The 23,764-nt window shown below is 40.8% G+C and overlaps 1 protein-coding gene across 5 annotated transcripts in view; it reads left to right on the forward strand.

The window, feature by feature from the left end:
* The window catches only part of LDLRAD4 (low density lipoprotein receptor class A domain containing 4), a 413,383-nt gene that overhangs the window by 66,300 nt on the left and 323,319 nt on the right, over window positions 1-23,764 (forward strand). Inside the window, exon 1 of one of the 5 annotated variants that reach the window (XM_032875828.1) lies at window positions 15,630-15,645. The exons of the other annotated variants lie outside the window; for them this stretch is intronic. The gene's annotated coding sequence lies outside the window, so the exon portion shown is untranslated. Of the gene's footprint in view, window positions 1-15,629; window positions 15,646-23,764 lie in introns of those variants that run through there. 5 annotated transcript variants of the gene reach the window in all.

Raw genomic sequence — 23,764 nt, forward strand, 5'->3', positions numbered from 1 at the left:
TTTTCCCCTTGGTATATCCATTACCCAAAGCATTTTCTGTCTATACCTGGATGCCTTAAGGCCTGTTGCAGTCACACTTACTCTCATATGTATCAGCTAAAAAAAAAAAAAATTATTTCAGATAGTGTATATTATAGTCAACCTTCAATGTAGGTGATTTTGCCCATGAACTCCTGGTTTCAAAATCCCTTAACATAGTATCTTGTCTTCTTCCTGTAACTGTCTAGAAGAACTTTTAGGGATGTTACCCTAGGGAAGACTGGGTCGCTCAGTTGGTTAAGCATCTGTCTTCGGCTCAGTTAGTGATCTCAGGGTCCTGGAGTGGAATCCAACATCAGGTTCCTTGCTCAGCAGGGAGCCTGCTTCTCCCTCTGCCTGCTGCTCCCCCTGCTTGTGCCTTTCTCTCTCTCTCTCTGACAAATAAATAAATAAATAAATAAAATCTTTTAAAAAAGAGAATTTTACCACATTTGTTAATCATACCTTAATAAAGCTGGAAAAAAAAGAATTTCAACCCATCTCTAAATTCAGTTGAAAAAATTTCCTTGTTGATATTCTGCCATTAGAAATTGGGAACACTCAAAAGCTTTGTAATCAATCTTCTTTTAAAAATGCATTTTAATGAAAATTACTTTATTAATACAGAACCAAAAGTAAGGATAAAATGGGTTTTATGTTCTATATCTCCTGGATTGAATTTGATATACAGATGTGAGAAATGAGTTCTTGCTTTACTTTGGAAAGTGGGTGAGGGGGTGGCGACATTTTTTTGGGTAAACAGTCTACTCTTGGCCTGTGTATCCTCATTTACATTCTTGTCTCACGCCCTGGCTGTGATGATTTGACTCTGTTGAGGGGGCTTTTACATTTTCTCAACCATCTGCTCTCACATTATGAGGGGGGTGGTGCTCAAATTATTATTATTACTATTCTGATTTCGTGTAGAACTTAGTATGTGTGAGTGGAGAGAGAAACACATTATGAGTGGACTTAGTCTAAGTTAAAATCAGATAGTTGAATATTTATTTCAGAGAAAATGTCAGTAATTAATATAAGCTTCCTGCAATTAAGAATAATTAATAGAAGATCAATTAAAGAAACTCTGGTGACATTGGTTTAGTGCAGAGAAAAATGTTAAAAACTTTATATCAAAGGAGGCAAAGAGATTAAAGCAAAATGTACCTATCAAGCTTGTTTTAGTATAATAATCTGAGTTTCTAGAGTTTTTAGAAAATCTAGCGTAGACCTAGAAGCTATCAGATAAATGACCAGGTACTATTATCATTATCTTCAAAAATGATTACTGTATTCCATGTAAAAGGTAGAATGGGAATAATTTATCAATTTATGGTCCTCCCACATTTTGAACAAAGATTTACTTATGTAGCAATTCTAATGTATTCTGTGGGGTTTTTTAAATTGATAAAACAGAAGTTTTATAATTCTTCAACTAACTGTATGTAGAATATAAACCAGAATAAAATGGGCATATGCTCCAACCTCAATTTCAGATGGTTAAAGTGAAATGATCTCTTTTTAACCACCTTCCATCATGTTAGCCCAAATTACATCAATAAAGTCTATTCCATATCTGTTTAAAGGACAAAAGCTTATTGAAATTGAAAGATTTACTTTGGACATCCATAATAGAATGGTTTACATTAGAATTATGTCAATTTTACAGCAAAGTAAAATTTTAGATAGGACCAGATAGGACCAACAGCTTTGGCTATTTCATACTGAAATATTGTTGATGATACAATTTTGGTAATTTTAGCAAAAAGGATCCATAAAGGAATCCATAAAGTAATCTGCATAATATCATGACTACAAATGAAAAATGCACCATAGTAACAGATCTACCAGTTTTGGCAGTAGACTGTACTTTCTGTTCTTTGGTGACACTAACAAAACGGTTAAGACCTACTAATACAACTGTCCTACACAGAAACATTTAAAACACCACCAAGAAAAAAATAAAAATGAACAAATATGGAGCTTTGGCAAAAGAGCAAAAACACTATGGTAACAGCATCATCCAAGCCTTTGGAGGCCTTTTGGCAGTTGCAGGCCTTTAGAACCTCACCAGGAACTTGAGCTGTGTTCTGCTTTGCAACAATTGAGAATGTTCCCCTGGTTGGTAATTTCCACATTACTGTAAGAATCCCAACACTAGACCTATTTGGTAGTTGTTTTGAAAATGCTCTGAGCTTGAATAGTATTATTCTGTTGAGTTCTAATGGTTTACTTCTTAGGGACTTACATCATGTTTGTTTCCTCATTTGTATCGATTGCATAGATGAATAAGCTGAGGGAATGAGAGATTACATGAGGCATATAATAGGATTTCTGATGACTCTTACACTGTTGGAAGGGATTAATAGAGTATCGTAGATTGCAGCACATTCAAGGATTCATAAATGTGTAAATATGAGTGAGATTTCATACTGTTAGTTGGCTGATTAATTGTCTAATTACTTAACTTTAAACCTTCTTCAGAGTTGTCATCTGTCTTTAATTTACAATTGAATAAAAATATTGACTCCATCTTTTGGGAACTTTAATTTTTAGTGGAGAAAGCATATAAATAGGGATTGTGATTAAGAATTGCTAGTTGCCCATTGTAGTACTTGGCAAACTAGAAGACAGTTTGGCAAAATCATCTGAGGTCCATCTGTCTCTGTTTTAGAGGGCTCTGCTTACCTGCAGACCCAGCTGTGTCCAGTCCTGAGCCCTGGGGATTGTCATGGAGAGAATAACAGCCGTATTGCAGATGACCAAATGTGAACTCTTCTTTGCTGAAATTTGGTGGGGTGAAGAATCACTCTCAAAAATAGGCTTCCTCCTACCTAAAGAAGAACCACATTTATTTTAGTTTTTCATATGTTGGGGGATCACAAGAGTGCAACAGCCTCTGGGGGAACCACTGGAACATTCTGTATTTTCAGTCTGGGACAAGACTGGTTATTGACTGTGTGTGTATACCTTTCCCACATCTGGAGTGTAGTTCTTAGACGTTGGTAGTTGTGGTGGGTTTAGGAAGCCGGTGGGATGACAACCTTGTGGAAGACTTCAGTCCTCCTGAGGGTGTCTGGACGGTGGATGCCTACTCCTCTTTGTTGATGGGAGCATCCATTCCTTCCTCTTTATCATCAGAATGGGTGACTTTGTTTCTCCATGATTCTCAGGGACCTCGGTCCCATGATCCTTGAAGAAAAAGAGGAGCTGGGGATTCCTTTCTGTTTATGGTTCTTCATAGTAAAGTGTTAATACTTTGGGTGCCTTAAATGTTTAGTTTGTAGTCAATGTGATGGTTAATTGTATGTGTTAACTTGACTGGGTCAAGACGTGACCAGGTTAAACATCTCTGGGCATGTCTGTGAGGATGTTTCCAGATGAGGTTAGCATTTGAGTTAGTGAACTCGGTAGATTGCCCTCCTCATTGTGGGTGAACACATCCAATCTGCTGAGGGCCTGCAGAGAACAGAAGGTGAAGGACTATGCATTTGCTCCTTTTGCTTCTTGTCTGCCTGCTTCAGCTGTGACATTGGTCTTCTCCTGTCCTTGAACTGGGGTTTGCCCCATTGGCTTTCTGGTTCTCAGGCTTTTAGACTCAGACTGGAATTATACCACTGACTTTCTGGATCTGCAGCTTGCAGACGGCAGATCCTGGGATTTCTTAACCTCTGTAATTGCGTGAACCAGTTCCTCATAATCAGTTTTTTCCCCTCCCTCCCTCCTTCCCTTCCTTCCTTCTTCTCTCACTCTCCACCCCCTTTCTCTTTCTCGAGTGCGTGCGCACGTGTATGTGTGTGTGTATGTGTATCCTACTGCTTTTGTTTCTCTGGAGAATCCTGACTAATATAGTCAGTTTGAGAGTTTGTAGCAGCTGCCTCTTCATTAATCTGATTTTGTTTATATCCTAAGCATTCTTCTATATCTCAACATCCGCCCTTTTACGTATCTAACTTACTCTAGATAAAACAAGCCTCAAGTCATTAGAACACTATAGAACTTTTGCTTGGCCAGAAGAATTGATAGCTATTAAAGCTTCCATTTCTTTGCTTTTCTCTTCTTTATTCATTCTCCAGACAGATATTCTTAACAAAGAGAATTTGGGTTTGTTTTAGGCATGTTTTTGTGCCTTATTCCTATACTAGTTTGTGCATATTTTCCTTTTTGATAAGAAGCAAATCAGGGTTTCCTGAAAGAATTTTGTTGTTCCCTATCAGTTGTGTGACCTACTCCTTATTGGTAGGTAGCAGCGAAACACTTAGTGAAATATGAAACTAATTAGAGGTCAAGCACTGGATATATTCTAAGAAGTTCGAGTATAACAAAAAATGAAAACGTCTTATTCCTATTTTTAAATCATAGCCGATTTATACCAAACCTTTGCCTCTAAGATAGGCCTATAAAAATAGAAGAGGCGGGTGTCTGCCTTCAGTTCAGGTAGTGATCCCAGGGTTCTGGGGTCAGGCTCTGATTCGGACTCCCTGCTTGGCAGGGAAGTCTGCTTCTGCCTCTCCTTCTTGCCTGTGGCTCCCTCTGCTTGTGTTCTCTTTCTGTCAAATAAATAAATAAAATCTTAAAAAAATATATGAGGGTACAGTCTATGTAAGTGCTATCATTGCCAGTACCAGTGAGCAAATCTGGAAACCTTGGTCTGCGCCATAGTTTTCTGAGAGAAAGTTAGCTCATGCAGGGGCCAGATCCAGATCTGCTTTGACACCTGTGGATTTTAATTTCCTGAGGGTAAGTAAACTCTTAAAGTATTTTCTTAGTTTACAGGCAGTAAACACCTAAACAGAACTAAAATGGACTATCCAGATTGGATAGAGTTTGGGCCTCTGAGTCACAGCAAAATAGTTCACAGAGAGTGAGTAGCGGCATGCATATCCACTGACCCTCCCTTTGTCCCGTCAGTCAGTCCTTGTTCACGAACGTTTTCCACCTTTCTGCCTGAGGCCCAATCTGTTGTGCTCCGAAAACAAAATGATACATGATATAATAAGCAGCAAAGCCTTCTTTGCCACCAAGAGGGGCATCTGAAGGCGAAATCAGTTTTGGTTTTTTCATTCATTTTATACATTCACTCATTCAGTAAATAATTAACTGAATACTTGTTGATTGAAACTAGAAAGTATTAGTCCTGGCAAAAACCTTTTACCAGTTGAATTGTATAGTTGGAGAAGCTGAGGCTCAGACAGCTGTGATGGTCTGCATGTGGTTATAGAGCATGTAAACGGAGCAGCAGTGTCCTGACTCCGGTCTCCAGGTCCCTCATGCACCTTTCACCTCATCAAAGGCTTGGTCTTCCTTACTTCCACAGCCAACTCTGCAGACTGGCCTGGTCTGAACTGCAGCTGATTTATTCCAAACCTTGACAACTATGATCTTAAGATTCTTAGGAACAGTAGGGTCACATTCAATATAAATGTGATTTATCTTTAGGAATTCCTAAATTTTAACAAAGCAATGTTTCTGGGGAATAAAAATGTGTCATCTCACGACCAATGTGATTTTCTCCTGCATTCTTAAGCTTACAACTCCTTCTTTTCCTTTTTCTTTTTTCTCCCTTCCTTTCCTTTCTATTCCCTTCCCTTTCCTACATTTCTTCTTCTTCTTCTTCTTCTTTTTTTAATTGTGTCTTTTATTTTTGAGTTCAAGACTGAAGAGTCCCAAGCAGTAGCCACAGCATAGGGATTTTTCTGTTTACCTTGGGAATATTGCCCCCGAATCTGTTGGGCTAGCTGATTAGGTTACTTTTGACCACTCAGATGAAATTTTGGAAAATGTCCCAGTGGAACAAGATTTTCCTTTCTAGGCTACCAGCAAGAAGTGTTAGATGTTGGGTACTTTCAGTATAGCCAGTCCTTATGTATTTGTTGTGTGTCATCCAGGGGCTCAGCAGTGACAAGGAGGGACTATGGGTTTCAGAAATTTTGTGTCCTCAGGAAGCAATTTGTCTGCTATTTGGATGGTAGAGTGGATGGAGATAATGATAAAGCATTTCTGAAGTCTGGATGTTTTTCTGGGTCTTAGGTGTTGCCTTAGTGTTTCAAAATCATATAGCAAACAGTAGTAACAATGTTGAGTGCATCTTCATGTGAACATAGATTACCTGTGGGTTGGCTACTGAGATTATTCCTGGATGGGTTCTGTGCATATTTGTGATTCTGTGAGCCATGCTCTACTGTGTTGTTTCTCTACCTAATTCAGATTGCTGTCCGGCTTGAGATGACTATAGGTTAGGGAAACCTGAGTTATAAAATCTCTTTAGTGTCTAGAAATATCTCAACATTCTTTAGTCTTTCAGCTTTGGGATACCATTCACAATGCCAAATGAAATGAGACATCTCTAATACATTTTGAGAAGGGAGAGAGGACACTCTTGGGGTGAGTTTTCTCTTGTCCAGTTCTTCAAAAGTTACAGTGGCCCTGTTGAAAAATTTTTAAAAATCATGCTTCCAGGTAAAGAAATTGGAGCATAAGAGAGCCACATGATTGATTGAATATCATGAAGCATGGAAGATACAGATTTCTTGGTTTCTGCTTACTCCTCCTGATTGAGCAGGACATTGTTTTCTGGTTATTACATGGAGGATTTACTTTGCAGTAAATGGGGCAGCAATAAGCTGGCTTCTGCTTTGTGGGAGAACAACAGTCCTGATATAAGGTTTTTTCTTGTTTGTCTGTTTTTGGCTACAATTTTATTGTTCTGTGGTAATTCTGGAGAACAAAGGGCACTGGAGAGAGATCTGGAATCTTTCCAATTCAGGAGACACTAGGAAATGGAATGATGACCAAAGCAGTGGGGACTCCAGGAGATCAATTCTGGGTATTAATAAGAATGCTCCTGAGGTAGGTGTGCTTTGTTTCTGGGGGTTGGCCACCCCACCAAAGGAATACTGTGAGCCTTCTTTGTTGAATTTTTAACTTTTAAGGTAGACACATGATGAAAGCATAAACCTAAAGTCACTGGTTTAGGTCTTGACAAAATTACACATTTTTTGATGATCTTTGAAGCGTTGGGGCATGGGTTGGCATTCTTCGTAATTCAGTTTTATATCCCTACTATACTCTATAGAATCATATCCCTTCTATGGTGTCTGTAGAATTTCCTTTCCAAAAAAGGAAAGCTGATCTTTTTGTGGACATATTAATTTAGTGGAAGAGACATTATTTCTAGGTCGCTGCTGTGAAGCTTTTGCCATATAGACAGGCTATAGCTGATCTCACGTGTTAGTCTAGGTGTTTGTTTCCTTTCTCTAAGTCAGCGTAGTTGGAACTATGGTTATTTTATGGCTTCTGTTTCCCCTCTACTATCTCTGAGCAGATACCTTAATTATTTAATTAAACTTAGATGCATGAAGAGAACACCTACTTGTATAGAAGCTATGCAAATGTATGCAAATCATGTACAAATGAGTTGGCTTGGTTGGACTGGAATATTGCATTACACCAGCCCTTCATTGCCTTCACAGAAGAAGAAATACGGGAGTACAGTTGTCTTACTGTTCACTTTTAGATCGAGTCACAACTTCAGGATGCTTTTTTAAAAAAAAGTGTTTGACTGCCTCACTCAGAAGTCTTGGTTGAATGTCACATTCCTTCATTTTTTTCACAGTGCATATGAATTTTTAGGTGTCAGTATTACCTCATTTGTCATTGCCACCTCTTCTGATCACCCTGGGAAGCTACCTTTAAAGTTTATCTTTAAACTTTTTTTTCTTTTTTAAATATTGCATCTTACCTTGCTTTAAGTTCTAGAAAATCATATGTTAATGGCACTGTCTGAAGATAGGCCTATTTTCTTTAGGGATCTTGTAAGAGTCAGGCTCACAGACTCGTGGGGGCTGGAGGAGTTCTTTAGTACACGTTTAGTAGTAGCTCTCTCTAAATTTTTGGTAAATTATTTGTGAAGTTGGAATGACAGATTTGCCCTAGTGATTCTTCTTATAACCTCTGGCTATTTAAGTTTAATTCCATAAAGTAAGCTGAGAAATGTACATGTTAAGTGCTAGTTACTGCCCATGATGAAAGGGCTGATGATGGTCAAGGTGACTGTCACTTTGGGGCTGTAGGCTGGGAGCACATCAGAAGGACCTGACCAGAAATGGCTTAAGTAGGAGATAATTATGATGAATGATCTCTTCTTAAAAAGGCTTAATCACTCAATCTGAATACACAGCAAGAGATTTTTGTCGTCAAAAGGATGATGTCTGTGGTAGTTCAAAGCCGTTATTAACAGAAAAATAAGTTGTATCTTTTTCTCTTTAGAATTGAAAGGGACCAAAGCTATCATATATATTCAAAAACCTCAACTACAAGTGGAGAAATACAAGTCAGAGAGGTTAAGTGACATGCCCAAAGTCAGGCTCTAAGTAAACGATGGAGTGAGCCTTGATATGAAAACTGTGTACCCTTTTTGGACCTTGTTCTACACCACAGGGTATGGATGGAGAGTGTTGTAAGCTGAGATGAAAATGGTAATTTTGGGGATGACTGGGTGGCTTAGTTGTTGGTTATGTGTCTGACTCTTGATTTCAGCTCAGATCATGATTTCAGGGTCATGGGATTGGGCCCTGCATAAGGCTCCATGCTTGGTGTGGAGCCTGTTTAAAATTCTCTCTCTCCTTCTCCCTCTGCCCCTTCCCATACCCTCTCACTCTCAAAAAAGAAGAAAAAAAAAAAGAAAAAAGAAAAGAAAGTGATAATTTTAATGGTTGCTAGGAAAATGCTGATTGCATACTTTTCACATCATAACTCATGTTAGTGCAGCTGCCTACTTGTTTGAGTGCCAGCCTATTGTGTAGAACAGTAAAAAATGTCTTTTTCGTTTGGTCTTATATAGAATAGCTGGGAGATTGTTAGAAGAGCTGAGAAATTTTCAGTACTCTCAATAGGTAGAAAAGTGAATTCTCTCAGATTTAGTCAGTAGTTGTGAGAAAATGCTCAAGAACAAAGAACATGTTGAGAACTGGCTGGTCAGATTTTAGGGACATACGTAAATATTTTGTAGTAGTCAAACACAATGAAAAGTAAGCATTTGATATGTAGGTAAACCCTTCTTGCCCTGGAAGAAATGAGTTATGGAATCTTTGTTTGCAACTGAGGAATTAAGCCAACATTTTTTCTAAGGGAAGTTGCTTAAACAAAGGTATCAGCAGTAGCAAGGCCACTTGTTGACATTTGGACTTTGTAGAAACTCGAGAAACTTACTTTACTCTTTTGCTTAGAATTTTCCCTCATACAGTGGCGTGTCTTTTCCATACCAACATATGTAACCTTGTGTAATGTGCCCAACATTTTAGAAAGCTGGGATGGACCTTATAACTGAGGAAAGCTTGGAAGTTGATTCTTCTATAGGGTACCTGTTGTAGAATCATTATGCTATCAAGCCATGTATGTGGAGATCACATGGTGCCTGAGCCTGAACCAGGGAAAACCAGTGGCTTCTGCATTTGGAAGCACAGAGGTGGGCATAGGGTTCCCTCAGCATCTCCCCACATGTCAGCCTGTAGCTGTGCTGTCACCCGGGACTACCAGGAACATAAAACATAGCTTTACATATCCAAATGTCTCGGATGTAAGCTTAAACTGTGGAAGAAGTAGAATGAATTTTAGAGGTTCCCCGGGCACCTTGAAATGTTTAACATCATTATACTCAGTAGGTCATAATGGTTGTGGTCTGGTAACATCCGAGTGGGAAGAGAATCTTTGTGTTGTTTCATGCTCTTGAGTACCTGGAACAAGTGACATGGCCATATTCCCATGAGGCCTTGAGACCTTTCCAATAGAAGTAAACTAGAATGTGTATGTTCATGTGTGTACTTTTAAAATATTTTTTAAAGATTTATTTATCTATTTTTAGAGAGAGAGTGAGTGAGTGGAGGAGGGGTAGAGGGAGAGGGAGAAAAGACTCCTCAAGCAGATTCCCCGCTGAGCAAACAGCCCAATGTGGGGCTTGATCCCAGGATCCTGAGATCGTGATCCAAGCTGAAACCAAGAGTCGGCCATTAAACTGACTGAGCCATGCAGGTGCCCTTCATGTGTGATTATACAAAAAAGTTTTTTTTTAGTGTTTGTGTGTGAGATTGAGCACTGTGCACTAACAAAAGCAGCAATCATAAAGTCAGAGTTTTAGAACTCCAAGTAGCTGTAGAGATCGTTGATTCTATCTTTCCATTACACAAAGAGGAAAACCAGAAGCCCGGAAATGTGGAGTGACTTGCAGAGGGCTGTGTAGACAGCCATTTGTAGAAGTAGGAGCAGAGCCAGGGGTCTTTCCAGTCTGGAGCTTCTTGTGTTCTGTTAGGCTGTCTTTACTGCTGTCCCTTCAGTTCAGTTCCACAAGGGTTCTGCAGCATTAGGCCAACCTGAAAGGAGGCATGACCTGTTGTACTGTAGCAGGAAGAGAATGCAGTGGATTATATCTACTTAGAGTCCATCTCAAATTGAAACATTTGGAATTCTTTTTTTTTTTTTTATATTTTATTTGACACAGAGAGAGAGAGGGCACAAGCAGGAGGAGTGGGTGAGGGAGAAGCAGGCTCCCCACTGAGCAGGGAGCCTGATGCAGGACTCGATCCCAGGACTCTGGGATCATGACCTGAGCTGAAGGCAGATGCTTAACTGACTGAGCCACCCAGGTGCCCTGAAACTTTTGGAATTCTTAAATATAACCTTGCATAAAGTAGGGAAAAGGAACTCTGGAAAGCTTGTTCTAGAAATTTCAGGCTGTAGCCCAGTAGTGGGCAATACTGATCACATGACCCCCTCTGACAATGTGGGTATAGGGGTTCTTGCCTTCCATGTGTCTATCCATGAATATCACTGATAACTGACAGGCTCCATTTTGTTTTCTTAAGAAATTATAATAGAACTAATGGTAAGTACCCCTTCACTGATATACATACAGTTTTGATTTATAACTAACATTTTCTTTCTTAATTTAAAACATTTTTAAATGATAAAAGTAAAATAATTTAGGAACAAAGAAAAAGACAAAAGTCACTGTGGTTCCATTATTTTCATATAACCGTTTTTCTTCCTGTGCATTTCTTTTGTCTTTTAATATTTAAAACTTTTAAAAAATATGTACTTTCTACAAGGTCATAATCCCATGGCTGTGTGAAAAGTTCATGAGCTTTGGAGGCAGACAGACCTGGGTTTGATTTCTGGGCCTATCAGTAACTAATTACGTGACCTTGGGCAAGTTCCTTCACTTTAGTTTTTTCATCTATAATGAGCTAATACCTTAAACTCAAATAGCATTCTTAAGAGGTTGAAAGAGATACTACTATACTTGAAGTACCTGGCCTTTTGTGGTACACCATTCACTGCTTAATATTCTCTCCTGAGCATTTGTTTTTCATTTTGCTGCATGGTCCAAAAGGAAATTACTGCCCTTTGGTAAGAGAAGTCCCCAGGTCCCCATGGCTGGCCACAGGAGAATGTTCACAGGAGAGGGTGATGGGATTGAGTGACTCTGGGGCCCCAAGGGTCTCTATGTCTTGGAGCGGCCTTTGCTTTGCTGACCTGAGGGTAGAGGGGAAGGGGAGAAGTGACACTGTGCTCTTTGGTGTTTTCTGGCTGAGTAGAAGCCCTTTTTCTGGTATCCTATAAAGAGCTGGGACAATTCAACCCTCTTTACTGGAGCCTGGTAAACACATGGACCAGATTAAAGGAAAGTACTAGTTCCAGTTCTTGAAACATGGTTCCTTGAATGCCAGAGCCATGATACTGGTGTCCAAGTTTCAAGTCTAACATGGAGTCTCTACCAGGCCTATCTATCCTTTCTAAGATGACAGACAGGCCTTTCTTTGATCATTCAGATGAGGAGTAGTTGGTCTGAGATTTGGACTAAAGCTGGAAGTATAGTAGGACTTCTCTTATCTGCAGGAGCTGGTAGGAGGGCTCCCTGGAGCAGGCATGTAGTGGGCCACATAGGGGCACTGTGGTGTGGGGAGGCCTGGTATAGCCATTGGGGGAGACAGGCGGCTATGGAGAGGCAGCCTCTCTGCCATTGCTCAGGAGCAGAGCTCTGGTTCTAGGGTGGGATAGTCCAAGAGTGAGGGGCTGATTAGCTTTTACTTATCTATTTTTTTGGAAGTATTTTATTTTTAAGTAATTTCTTCATCCAAAGTGGGGCTTGAATTCAACCCCAAGATCAAGAGTTGCATGCTCTACCAGCTGAGCCAGGTGCCCCAATGCTTTTCTTTTAAAGACAATGGAGATTCCCAGCATTTATCAATGGGAAGCTGGCATAGAAATTTCTGGTAGAAATTCAAGGGCCTATCGGGTCTGGGGCCAAGGAGCTTGGATAAAAATGCACTTGATCAGGGCACAGCTCTCAGGTTCAGGTTGGCACTGAGCACCTGGGGTCCCAACAGTCTAGTTTAAGTCTGTCCTGCTTCAACTTGGGATTCTTCTGAGGCCTGGACAGGTAGCATTAGCAATGGGCCCTGTCGCCAAATTCTGGGAAAGCAGAAGTCAGTATGTCATGTGTAGTTTGAACATAAAGCTTGTTAGAAATTCCTCCATTTTTGAAATTCTGGGAGAAATATCCATGAGATGCCTTCATCGTTCCCTCTGAAGTTCAAGGACGGAATCCTTAGAGCAGTGATGATATGTAGCATGGAGTTATGCATGTGAAATGACATTTGTAGTTAATAAAAGGGAGTTTGGTTTCCTCTGAAAAGTGAAGATCATTTTTCTAATGCCCCCAGTCCATACAGGAACATCAGATCAACCTTCACAATCAGCAGTGCCCTATTGCTGTGGACGGTGGATGCGTGAGTGGCTGTGGAAGATTAAGCCTGGGCCAGACTCTTTCTGGAAATTGACAGATTTTAATAGCAGTGGCAGAACTTTTCAAGTTTATATGTGCGTGTTTGTTATCTCAAAGTAAAAGCATTTAAAAATCTTTATCTTTAGAGTTTCGCTTTTGGAACACCTGCCTCTTCCTCACTGAATCAAGTTAAATGGGTAACACACCCCAACCCCCTCAACCTCTCTGCTTCAGATAAGAGAAAGCCCAAGTAACCGACTACATGGGCCAGAGATGTATGCACCTGGGACTAGCACTCTCGAGCCAGTCCTGGATTTAAGATTAAAGCCCTTGGTGTTGCAACTTGCAGTTTTTAGTCTGCCATGACAGTTACAAGTGAATTTCAGGGAGACATTCAGACTTGTGACCGACCTCCTCATGGATGCTGTTGGTGATGTCTGTAGGGGTGTAGAAACAAGGGGGAGTCCACTGCTCCTGGGCTCCTCGAGGATGCTGTTCCCCTCAGAAGAGGGGGTGGGTTGAAAGCTTGCCTACCTGTGGTCAGCTGATGCTTGCACAGATCAGTCTTTCATGGTAAAGGGGCTCTGTTGGCTCTGTCCAGAGAGAAAATGCCTGTATTCAGGAGAATATACTGGAAATAGGAATAGCTGGTCATAGCCCATCTGTCTCTACCCAGTGTCTGACAAATTTTTGGTCCCTGAGGAATTCCACCCTCCCCAGCCACAGCTTCCCGTCCTTGCTTATCTCTGGAGAGCCAGGGTTTTGAAGCCCAGCCAGTGCTTTCTTACAGGTGGGGCTAACCCAGAGCACAGAGAGGAAATTGTGGCTTTTCTTCCCATGCTTCCACCCACCTTTGCCTACTCAACCTCTTGAGGCAGAATGGACGGTTGTGGTGGGAAACTGAACCCTTGTTGGGGGGCCCTGGGAACAAAAGCAGCAACTTTGGGGTGCACGGGTGGCTCCGTCGGTTAATTGTCTGTCTTCAGCTCAGGTCATGATCCCAGCATCCTGAGATTGAGCCCTGAGTCGGGCTCCCTGCTCAGAGGGAGTCTGAGAGGAGTCTTCCTCTCCTCTGCCCCTTACCCCTGCCTCCCCCGCTATGTTCTCTCTCGAGTGCACTCTTTCTCTCAAATACATACATACATATATACATAAAATCTTTAAAAAGAGGAAGAGGGGCAACCTCTGCTCTGATGGTCTTTTGTCCTAAGGACATGGCCAAGGAAGGTCTGTGATTCAGGGACCAGTGCCTGTACTGAGTGGTGTTGCTGCCTGTTGTATAGGCTTGTCCCCATGGAGATGCTTAGAATCATCTCAGCTTAATTTTGGAGCAGGTATGCAAAAATTGGCCATGAAATGAAAACTTGAGTACTCAACAGCAAGATAAGCGAATTTGTTATCTTTAAGTCATCTTTATATTGTCAGCCACCTTATTCAAGAATTCCTTCGTTGTATGAACACTCAACAGGATTGTTCAAGCATGCAAAGGGAATACTTTGTGTTCTATTTTAATGAAGGATTTCAACTTATGGAGACCTTCATCTGGTCTTAAATTTCTCAAGCTGAACCCCTCTTCTGATCAGAGATGGGCTGTGGTAAAAAAGAATGTGTGGTGACCGGGGAGCTAGCAGCTAGTTCAAGTTCTGAAACCAGTTGCTAACGAGCAGGGTTACTTTAAGCACCTCACGTTACAGAGTTTCTGAACACCTGAGGAGTGTGTTTCTTTTCCATGTTTATATCCTTGACATCCAGCGTGTGCCTGGCGGGCATAGGTGCTCAGCAAACGTTTCGCCAACTGTGGAAGGAGAAGGTGGGCCCAGAGCCTAGCCCAGCATATGTTCAGAATAGCTTTAGGAGGTGGGCAAAAGGAAAGATTTTCCAGTAAACTGAATTTTACAAATACTGTTAAATCACTTTCTTGGAAATTCTTATTTATTTATTTATTTATTTGGTTAGGAGGGCAGAAGGAGAGGGAGAGAAAGAGTCTTAAGCAGGCTCTGCACCCAGCACAGAGTCCATGAGGGGCTTGATCTCACAACCCTGAGATCATGACCTGAGCTGAGATCCAGACTTGGATGCGGACCTGACTGAGCCACCCAGGCACTCCCCTTTCTTGGAGATTTTTAATGCACCATGGGCATATTAGACTGTGAGAAGTCCTGTGGTAAAGAAAACCACAGTGTTGTTTAATCCAGAATTTCCTAATCTTTGACACAAGAACACCCTTTGCCTGCAGCTCCATGAAGCTAGAGAAACGTTTGCTGGACCAGAATACCCTGAAGGAGACTTCCTGCTACAGTATTCTAGAACTTGAGAGCAGGGGTGGGTTGATGGGACATATTTAGAGGGGTAACAAGGCAATACAAGCTTGAAGTTTGGGGCGAGAGGAAGGGGTAGGATTAGTCTCTCAACAGGGCTCAGACTCCAGATTTTGGAAGTAAACATTTTCGGGCACACTCTTCATTCCTAGCATGACCTGGAATCTCTGGTGAAGTATTTTATCTCCCAAGCTGATCCCACACAGAGAGATGCTCATCTTGTCCTTAGGGAACCTAGCTCAGTGGACCTGTTTCTGTCATGCTCATGAACTTTTTCTTATTTTCATTTTTAGCAGATTATAAGTATCTTGAAAGCAGGTCTCTAGTCAAAACTCTGTACAACTTTCCTGGGCACCATTTCTGGTTATTCACCAATAAGTGATGAAAGTGCTGAAAGACGCTGTAGAATCTTGGCTTCCACTGTCCCCTTCTTTTTTCTGTAGGGTCTGAGATGAGCACCGCTAACAGGGCAAGCAGGAGAGTTGTCCCCTGTCCCAGGTGTGCCCCTCCCCACAACGTCAGCTTCAGCAGGTGGGTTTGATGGTGCCTGCCTGGGACCATGCCCCAGTGGTCTACTGCTCTCTACTGACCACCCACTGCTGTCTCTGGGAACCCATGCCCCTGCCCCCAGAGTTTCTCTCCACCCACTCCCCCTCCTAGATAAGTACATATAAATGCGATTATGTTTAGAAGCTGAAGCATTTGAATAAATCAGATGCTTTTGCCCAACCCTAGAATAAAGGCTGTAGTTATTTTAACAACAACAACAACAAAAATCCTGCAGTCTTCAGCTATTTCTGGATGTAGACTGGTAATTAGCATGCCATTTGTAATTCATTGCTGTCTCAGGCTGTTTGTTTCCTTGTTCCAGTGTAGCCCAGTTTGGGAGACTAGTTTTATTTCATTTGGAAATGTGATTTTGTGGAGACCTCTAAAATGCCATCATAAGATTAATGGTTTTCTCTAGCCCAAGTTTGCCAAACCTGGTGTTTGTAGCTCAATTATTAGTCTTCAGCAGTTCTGTGGAGGGGAGTAACAGCTTGTTAGGATGGAATTCCGTTTCCAAGAAAAGTGTCAAAAAGCAACTGCTTCGGAAGGACTGATACTTCCTGGGGTAAGTGACACTTCAGGAGGACAGGTAGTTTTGGGATAGGTTAAGGAGGCTTTACATTGTTTTACCTGTTTCAGTGTTATTCCTGGGATATATATCACATTTTTAGTTCATATATTAACCGATGTGCATGAAGGCCAAATGCAGAGGGTGCCTTTTGGAAATTTATACTGCCAGACTGAAAGGAAAATGTTTGCATTTGTTCTTGTAACGGGCAGGCAGGTGAGAAGGATCCTGCAGACAGCCTAGGGCACCCCCCCCCCCACCCGCCGTGGTCTCTCCCTGGGGACTTCATGCTTGCTCTCCAGCTGCAGAGGGAAAAGAGGAAAATATGCAGTTACTGTTTCTGTTTTGGAGTGCTGGGACCTGCTGCTGGTTGTAAAATGAGAACTTGGCCATGGTCCAAAAGGAAAGCTTTTGGTTCCTTCTCTTTAGAAAGATTTATTGGGGGGTAGTCTTTAATGAATACACTGATTCTCTAGATTTCTCCAGCAGTGTAAGGCTGTCTGACTCTGGCGGCTCAGTTGACCCTATAGTTGCCAACAGTAAAGGCACAAGGCGGGCTGGAACGCAGCATAAGGAGAGCGTGTGTGAGACTATATACCATACACGGTCTTGATGCCTGCCTGGCCATCTTGGGGTTGCCCATGTGTCTTCTCATGTCCACTGAAGGGGAACTAGATTAACTTTGCCCTCTGAGGACTTAGCTTTGGATGAAGGAAAAGAGGAGTTTTATTATACATGAGCTAAATTTTTTCTCAACTAACTCTCCTGCCCCTCATTTCCCAAGATGATACAAAAAAAGAAGGAAGCCAAAACAAGACAAAACAAAATAAAGCACTTCTGTGAATGGAAAGCACATGTGTTGTTACCAATGGATCGCTTGATAAAAGGGTTTAGATAGATGAGCACTAGATTCTATTAGGAAAGAATTAAAGTGGTTCTAATTGCCCTGTAAGATATGATGATAAGAAGGAACTAGCTCAAATTGTACAGAGGCTAAGCAGTCATGCAAAAACTATGGCCTGAAATGTTGGAGAGTGCAGTTTATCACCAGGGAGAGTCATTTCTGGAAATTTTTAGGATGCAAAGGTAAACAGCCGGAAAAATTTGAGTATAGTTCCGTACCGTGCAAGGACACACCCAGGTACTTCCATCCAGGTGGGTCGTCTGGGATGTCAGACAGAGTCTTTTATGCCAGGACCCATGGGGGGCTTTGCGGCTTCCCTGCTCAGCTCCAGTCTTGGTTGATGCTGTTGAAGGCATTGGACTTTCGATACCGCACTGTGCCAGACTGTGGGTCAGACCACCTAGACAAGTGCTGGGGAAGAGGCTATGGGGGGTGGTTGCCTTTCAGACTCATCCCTGTCCAACAAGACCAACCAGCCATTCTCATCTGATTAATCCAAAAGGTTTCAGCTCTTTCAGCTTTACCTACTGCAGTTTTAAGAAAATGGATTCCATGTGTTTTAGTTTCCAATTATGATATTCAAGAATAATTTCTGTTTTCTGAAATTCCTCGTCATGGGAACAGGTTCGAGGATAGAGGATTGGTAAACTAAGTACCGTGAGGAAATATTAAGGATTCCCTGAGAATGGGGAGGGGTAAATGACGGAGGAGACAAAAAGAACATCGGAGGAAAGTGGACATGTAGTCTTCTTATGCGTCGGCTTGCTGATATGGAATCTGGTATAAAAGAAAACTGTGATATGTTTAAAAAACTCATTATTTTTGTTTTTGTTAGGTGATATCATTACATGGTTCAAAAATAAAATCAATTATCAAAAGGTATTCATTCAGAAGTCTACTTCTGTCTACTCTGTCTCTGTCCCCATAGTCACTGTTATTGTTTCTTATGTATCTTTCTAGAATTTTCTTATTTATAGATAAATTTGAGAATATATCAATCACCCCTCCGTCTATCCAAAAGGTCTCATACCCGTTTTTCTGCACAACTTTTGCTCTTCATGTTAATGTGTCTTGGAGATCCTTCCACATCCATATCAGCGCCTACAAAGCTTCCTTCCTGCTCATTCTTTCTCTCTCCTTTCCGTCCCCACCACACCCCCTCCCTCCTATTTACAGATGCCTGGTGTCCCATTTAATATACATACCATGATTTATTGAACTGGTCAGTCCTCTATTGATGAACATTTAACTGATTTCCAAATTTGCTTATACAAACAAAATACCATGAATAACATATTTCATTTCACTAAATTACATTGCACTTAATTATATGCAAGCATAATCTTCAGGATAAATTCCCAGATTTGGAATCGTTAAATCAGAGAGCATATGCATTTGTAGTTTTGATTGACATTGCACACCCCCATCAGCAGTGGGTGAAGGTGCCGTTTTTATCACATTCTTAGCAGTAGACCATGTTACCACATTTTTGGAGTTTACCAAACAGATAGGTGGAAAGTGGTGCCTAAATGTAGTTTTAATGTACATTTCTATTATTATGAGAAGTTGTGCACCTTTCACGTGATTGTACGAGCCCTTTCTGTTTGTGGATTGTACCTTTTTTTCTCATGGATTTCTAGGAGCATTTTGTATATCAGGGAAGTAGATTTTGTGATAAAACTTGCAAACACTCTTTGGAAGTTTTTGTCGTTTGTCTTTATACTGATTTTTACCAGACTGAAATTTCTGATGTTTATGTGGTTATATTTATCATTCCTTTCTTCTGTGGCTTCTGGATTTTGAGTCATAGTTAGGAAGGAATTTCCAACTTGGCTGTAGAAGCACAGTGTTGTTTAGGATTAACTGGTTTTAGAAATTCTGTTGGTTTCTGTTTCTAAAACCTAAAAATAACAGATTATTCAAATTATATTTGTTTTTTTGTTTAGTGTGATTTGCATTTGTCCTTTCTTCTTGACTCTATTTAATGTATATTTACTACATTTTTCCATTTCCCATAACTGGAAAGAGATTTTAGTTGCCATCCAAAGTGGAAAATGGAGGGCATGCTCTCAGTGGGGTGGATTAGATTTATGGAGGGTTGTATGTGGCCCTGGCGCCTGTGAGTGGTTCTGCCTGGTGGGACTAGGCACTGTCATGGAAGGGAAGTGTAGGGTAGTCTAGAGTGCCTTGGAATGCTGGTTACAAATACCCAACAAGTAGCCTTGGAAATTCACGAGTTGGATGAGGATGAATTGGCCAGTGAAAGTAGAACTCCAGATATTTCACTTTCTATTCATTCTGGTTCCCAGTTTTTCTTGCAAGCAATTATTAGATATGCCCAGCCTGTTATGTTTATTACTTACAGTTCTGTTTTCCCCATGTGAGTTTATTGAGGATTTGGGGGTTGGTTCATGGGAAGGAGTCTGAAATGACACAGTACCCCATTCCTGTGGTCTCCGTAGTACTCAATAGTCATGTTAAAGACCTTAAAAAGACAAATTAGGGTGGGTCAGATAACTTAGACCTTTGTGATATTGTGATTTATAAGAAATATATATATTTGACTATTCAGATAACCAAAATATATTTCTTATATATATTTGGTCTTTGTTTATAATTCCCAATGCACAGCTTCTAAAGCCCTTGGAATTTCCTAAGCATTGAGAGAGATAAAAGGTGTTATTTGTTATGTTAATGTGGAAACTTTTGAAAAGCACTTAAGGATGGGTAGCCAGTGGAGCTAACCTGGTGATAAGAGGGTTGGAACTTTTAGTCCTTCCCTACCCCTTCCCCATCTCTAGGGAGGGGAGAGGGGCTTGAAGTTGACTTAGTTGCTAATGGCCAGTGATTTAATCAATGTAATGTATGTAATGAAGCCTTCATAAAATTCCAAAGGATAGCGTTTGGAGAGTTTCCGGGTTGATGAATGCCCAGAGATTGGGTAGAGTATAGCTCCTGGAGAGAGTTTAGAAGCTCTTTGCCCTTTCCCCATACCTTGCCCAACGTATCTCTTCCTTCTTCCTTTCTGAGTTACATCCTTTTTAAATGAAATGATAATCTAGTAAGTAAGATGTTTCTCTGAGTTCTCTGAGCCACTGTAGCAAATTAATGGAACCTGAGGAGGAGGTCCTGGGAACCTCTGATTTTATAGCTAGTCAGTCAGAATTACAGGACCTGCATTTATGACTGACATCTGAAATCCAAGGAGGAGGTTGTGGGAACCTCTCATGTATAGCAGTTAGATCAGAAGTACAGGTAACAACTTGGGCCTGCGACTGGCCCCCTCAAGTGGCATGGGAGAACAGTGTTGCAGGAGTGAGCCCTCAGCCTCTGGGATCTGATAGTATGTCTGGGTAGATAGCATCAGAATTGAGTTGAATTCTCCTCAGATACCCTGTTGGTGTCCAAAAATTGCTTCAATGTGTGGGGACCCATCCCCGCGTGCGTGTACGCACACACACACATTGGAATTGGTCTCAGAACACCAATTTGACCTTGATCACTTAGAATAAGATCTTATATATGATTCATCTTTGTGGAGTAAACATTTTCTACAACTTGGGAGATGGGGTGAAAGTGGGGTCTGAGGGACACTGAGAGTGATACAGGAGAGACGGGAAATAGGGACTTTGGGATGACTGTATTTAAGACTGGAAAATGCCAGCTAGTCTGAGGTCTACCTTTATGAAAAATGATTTGTTCAGGATTCGGCCTGTCCCTGCTGGAGCTGTTACCAGCTTATACTGGCTATTATTTTTGTCAACTGTAGTGAGTCTGGCTTGTCTGTTGGCGCGGCTGTTTTAACTGTACATCATTTTAAGCAAATGAAGGTGACTCTTTAGCATCAGGCCTTGAATTCCTGCCATTGAACAGCCTCAACTAAATTCCATACATGGTTGATTCTTGGCTGTGTGGTTGCCAATCACATAGGTGTAGTTGAGTAAGCCTGTGATTTATCGTCTTCTCCCTCCTCTCACTCCCTCCCTTCTTCTTGCTATCCTTCATTTAGCATTTCTCCACTGGTAAGCAAATTTAGGTAAAGTCAGAAAAATTCAGGATGGATGATTTTGCTCAGGACAGCACTCCAGGCAGCAGTAAATTTTCAGGGCTTAATGGAGGAAGAGGGCCTGCAAGGGTGTCAGAGACCACTGATGGTCAGAGACAGACTGGGAGAGTGGAGTCCTGATAACTGTGGAGGGGGACAGGCAGGTGCTGTCAGAGCATCAGATGCTGCTGAGAGGTCATATAAGACAGGGGCTGGATGGTGCTCATTGAATTTGGAAATCAAGAGGGCACTGGAAAGTTTTACCAGAGCACTTTCAGAAGGCTGGCTGTGGGATGAAAAGTGAACGTTCTGCTCAGTTTCGAGAGTTCCTTGCTCACAGACCCTGTTGAATGGAAAGGCTGACCCAGGGGAGGCCATTGTTTATTTAAGATCATCTGTGCTATATGAACTATTGCATAAATTATCACAGAGTTGTCATTGTTGGACCTGCTGGTGTAATATGAAATGCCCATGTGACAACTTCCAAGCTCTTGCCAAATATGAAGTTTTTAAAAAACCTTTTAATTTAAATTCCAGTTAGTTAATGGTGTAGTATTAGTTTCAGGTGTACAATATGGTGATTCAGCATTGGCATACATCACCTGGTGGTCATCATAAGTGCCCTCCTTAATGCCCATCACCTATTTAGCCCCTAGCACCACATCGATACAGTAACTATCAGTTTGTGCTCTATAGTTAAGAGTCTGTTTCTTGGTTTGCCTTACTCTCTCTCTCTCTTTTTTTTTGCTTTGCTAGTTTTTGTTTCTTAAATTCCACATGAGTGAAATCATAAATGGTATTTGTCTTTCTTTGACTGACTTGTTTCGCCTAGCATAACGATCTTTAGCTCCATACATGTTGTTGCAAATGGCAAGATTTCATTCTTTTTTATGGCTGAGTAATATTACATTGTATGCACATACATCATATCTTTATCCATTCACTTATTGATGGACACTTGGGCTATTGTAGATAATGCTGCTGTAAACATAGGGGTATAATTATGCCTTTGAATTAGTATTTTTGTATTCTTTGGGTAAATACCCAATAGTGTGAAGTTAGATTTAGGGTAGTTCATTTTTAACTTTATGAGCCAATTCCTTACTGTTTTCCAAACTGGCTGCACCAGTTTGCATTCCCACCAATAGTGCAAGAGGGTTCCCCTCTCGCCACATCTTTGCCACACCTGTTGTTTCTTGTGTTGTTGATTTTAGCCATTTTGACAGGTGTGAGGTGGTACCTCATCATGGTTTTGATTTGTATTTCCTTGATGTTAAGTAATATTGAACATCTTTTTGAGTATCTGTTGGCCATATGTATGTCTTCTTTGGAAAAATGTCTATTCATGTCTTCTACCCATTTTTTAACTGGATTATTTGGGTTTTTTGGGGGTGATTATTTGTTTTTTTATAAGTTCTTTATATATTTTGGATACTAACCTCTTATTGGTTATGTCATTTGCAAATATCTTCTCCCATTCCTTAGGTTGCCTTTTAGTTTTTTTTTTTTTTTTGAAGATTTTATTTATTAATTTTAGAGAATGTGGGAATGGTGGAGGGTGCAGAGAGAGAGGGAAGAGAGAGACTTTCAAGCAGACTGCGCTGAGCTTGGAGCCTGATGTCGGGCTAGATCTCACAACCCTGAGATGATGACCTGAGGTGAAATCAAGAGTCAAATGCTTAACTGACTGAGCCACTCGGTCCCCTCAGTTGCCTTTTAGTTTTGTTGATTGTTTCCTTCACTGTGCAGAAGTTTTTTTATTTTGATGTAGTCCCTGTATTTTATCTTTCTTTTTGTTTTCCTTGTGTCAAGAGACATATCTAGAAAGAAGTTGCTACAGCCAATGTCAAAGAAGTCATTGCCTACGTTCTTTTATAGGATTTTTACAATTTCAGGTCTCACATTTAGGTCTTTAATCCATTTTGAGTTTATTTTTGTGTATGTGTATGGTGTAAGCAGGTGGTCCAGTTTCATTCTTTTGAGTGTTGCTGTCCAGTTTTCCCATCACCATTTGTTGAAGAGACCATCTTTTCCCCACTGGGTATTCTTCCCTCTTTGTCAAAGATTAATTGACCATATAACTGGGGGTTAATTTCTGGGTTTTCTCTTCTGTTCCATTCATCTATGTGTCAGTTTTTGTGTCAGTACCATATTGGCCAAACATACAATTTTAAAAAGCAGTTTCTATTTGTGATTTATCAAGATATACAGAAGTGAATTTGTTATATGTGTGTGTTGGGGGGAATTATGCCTTTGTTTTGTTTTTTGGATTTACTTATTTATTTTAGAGGAAAAGAGAGGGAGAGAGAATCTCAAGCAGACCCCATGCTGAGCATGGAACCCAGAGTGGGACTTGATCTCACAACCCAGATCATGACCTGAGCTGAAACCAAGAGTTGGATGCTTAACATACTCTACCACCTAGGTGCCCCTTATTGCCTTTCTTTGTGAATTGAATCCATATGACCTTTATTCTACAGGGTCCATCTTCTCCAAAGAATTCTATCACTGCACTTAAAACTACTGATAGATGATAATGGGATCACTTAAAGATTCATTATGAGAAATATAGAGCTGGATAAAT

The sequence above is a fragment of the Lontra canadensis genome, unplaced genomic scaffold (genome assembly GCF_010015895.1).
Source record: "Lontra canadensis isolate GAN:19392208 unplaced genomic scaffold, GSC_riverotter_1.0 scaffold57, whole genome shotgun sequence".
NCBI lineage: Eukaryota > Metazoa > Chordata > Mammalia > Carnivora > Mustelidae > Lontra > Lontra canadensis.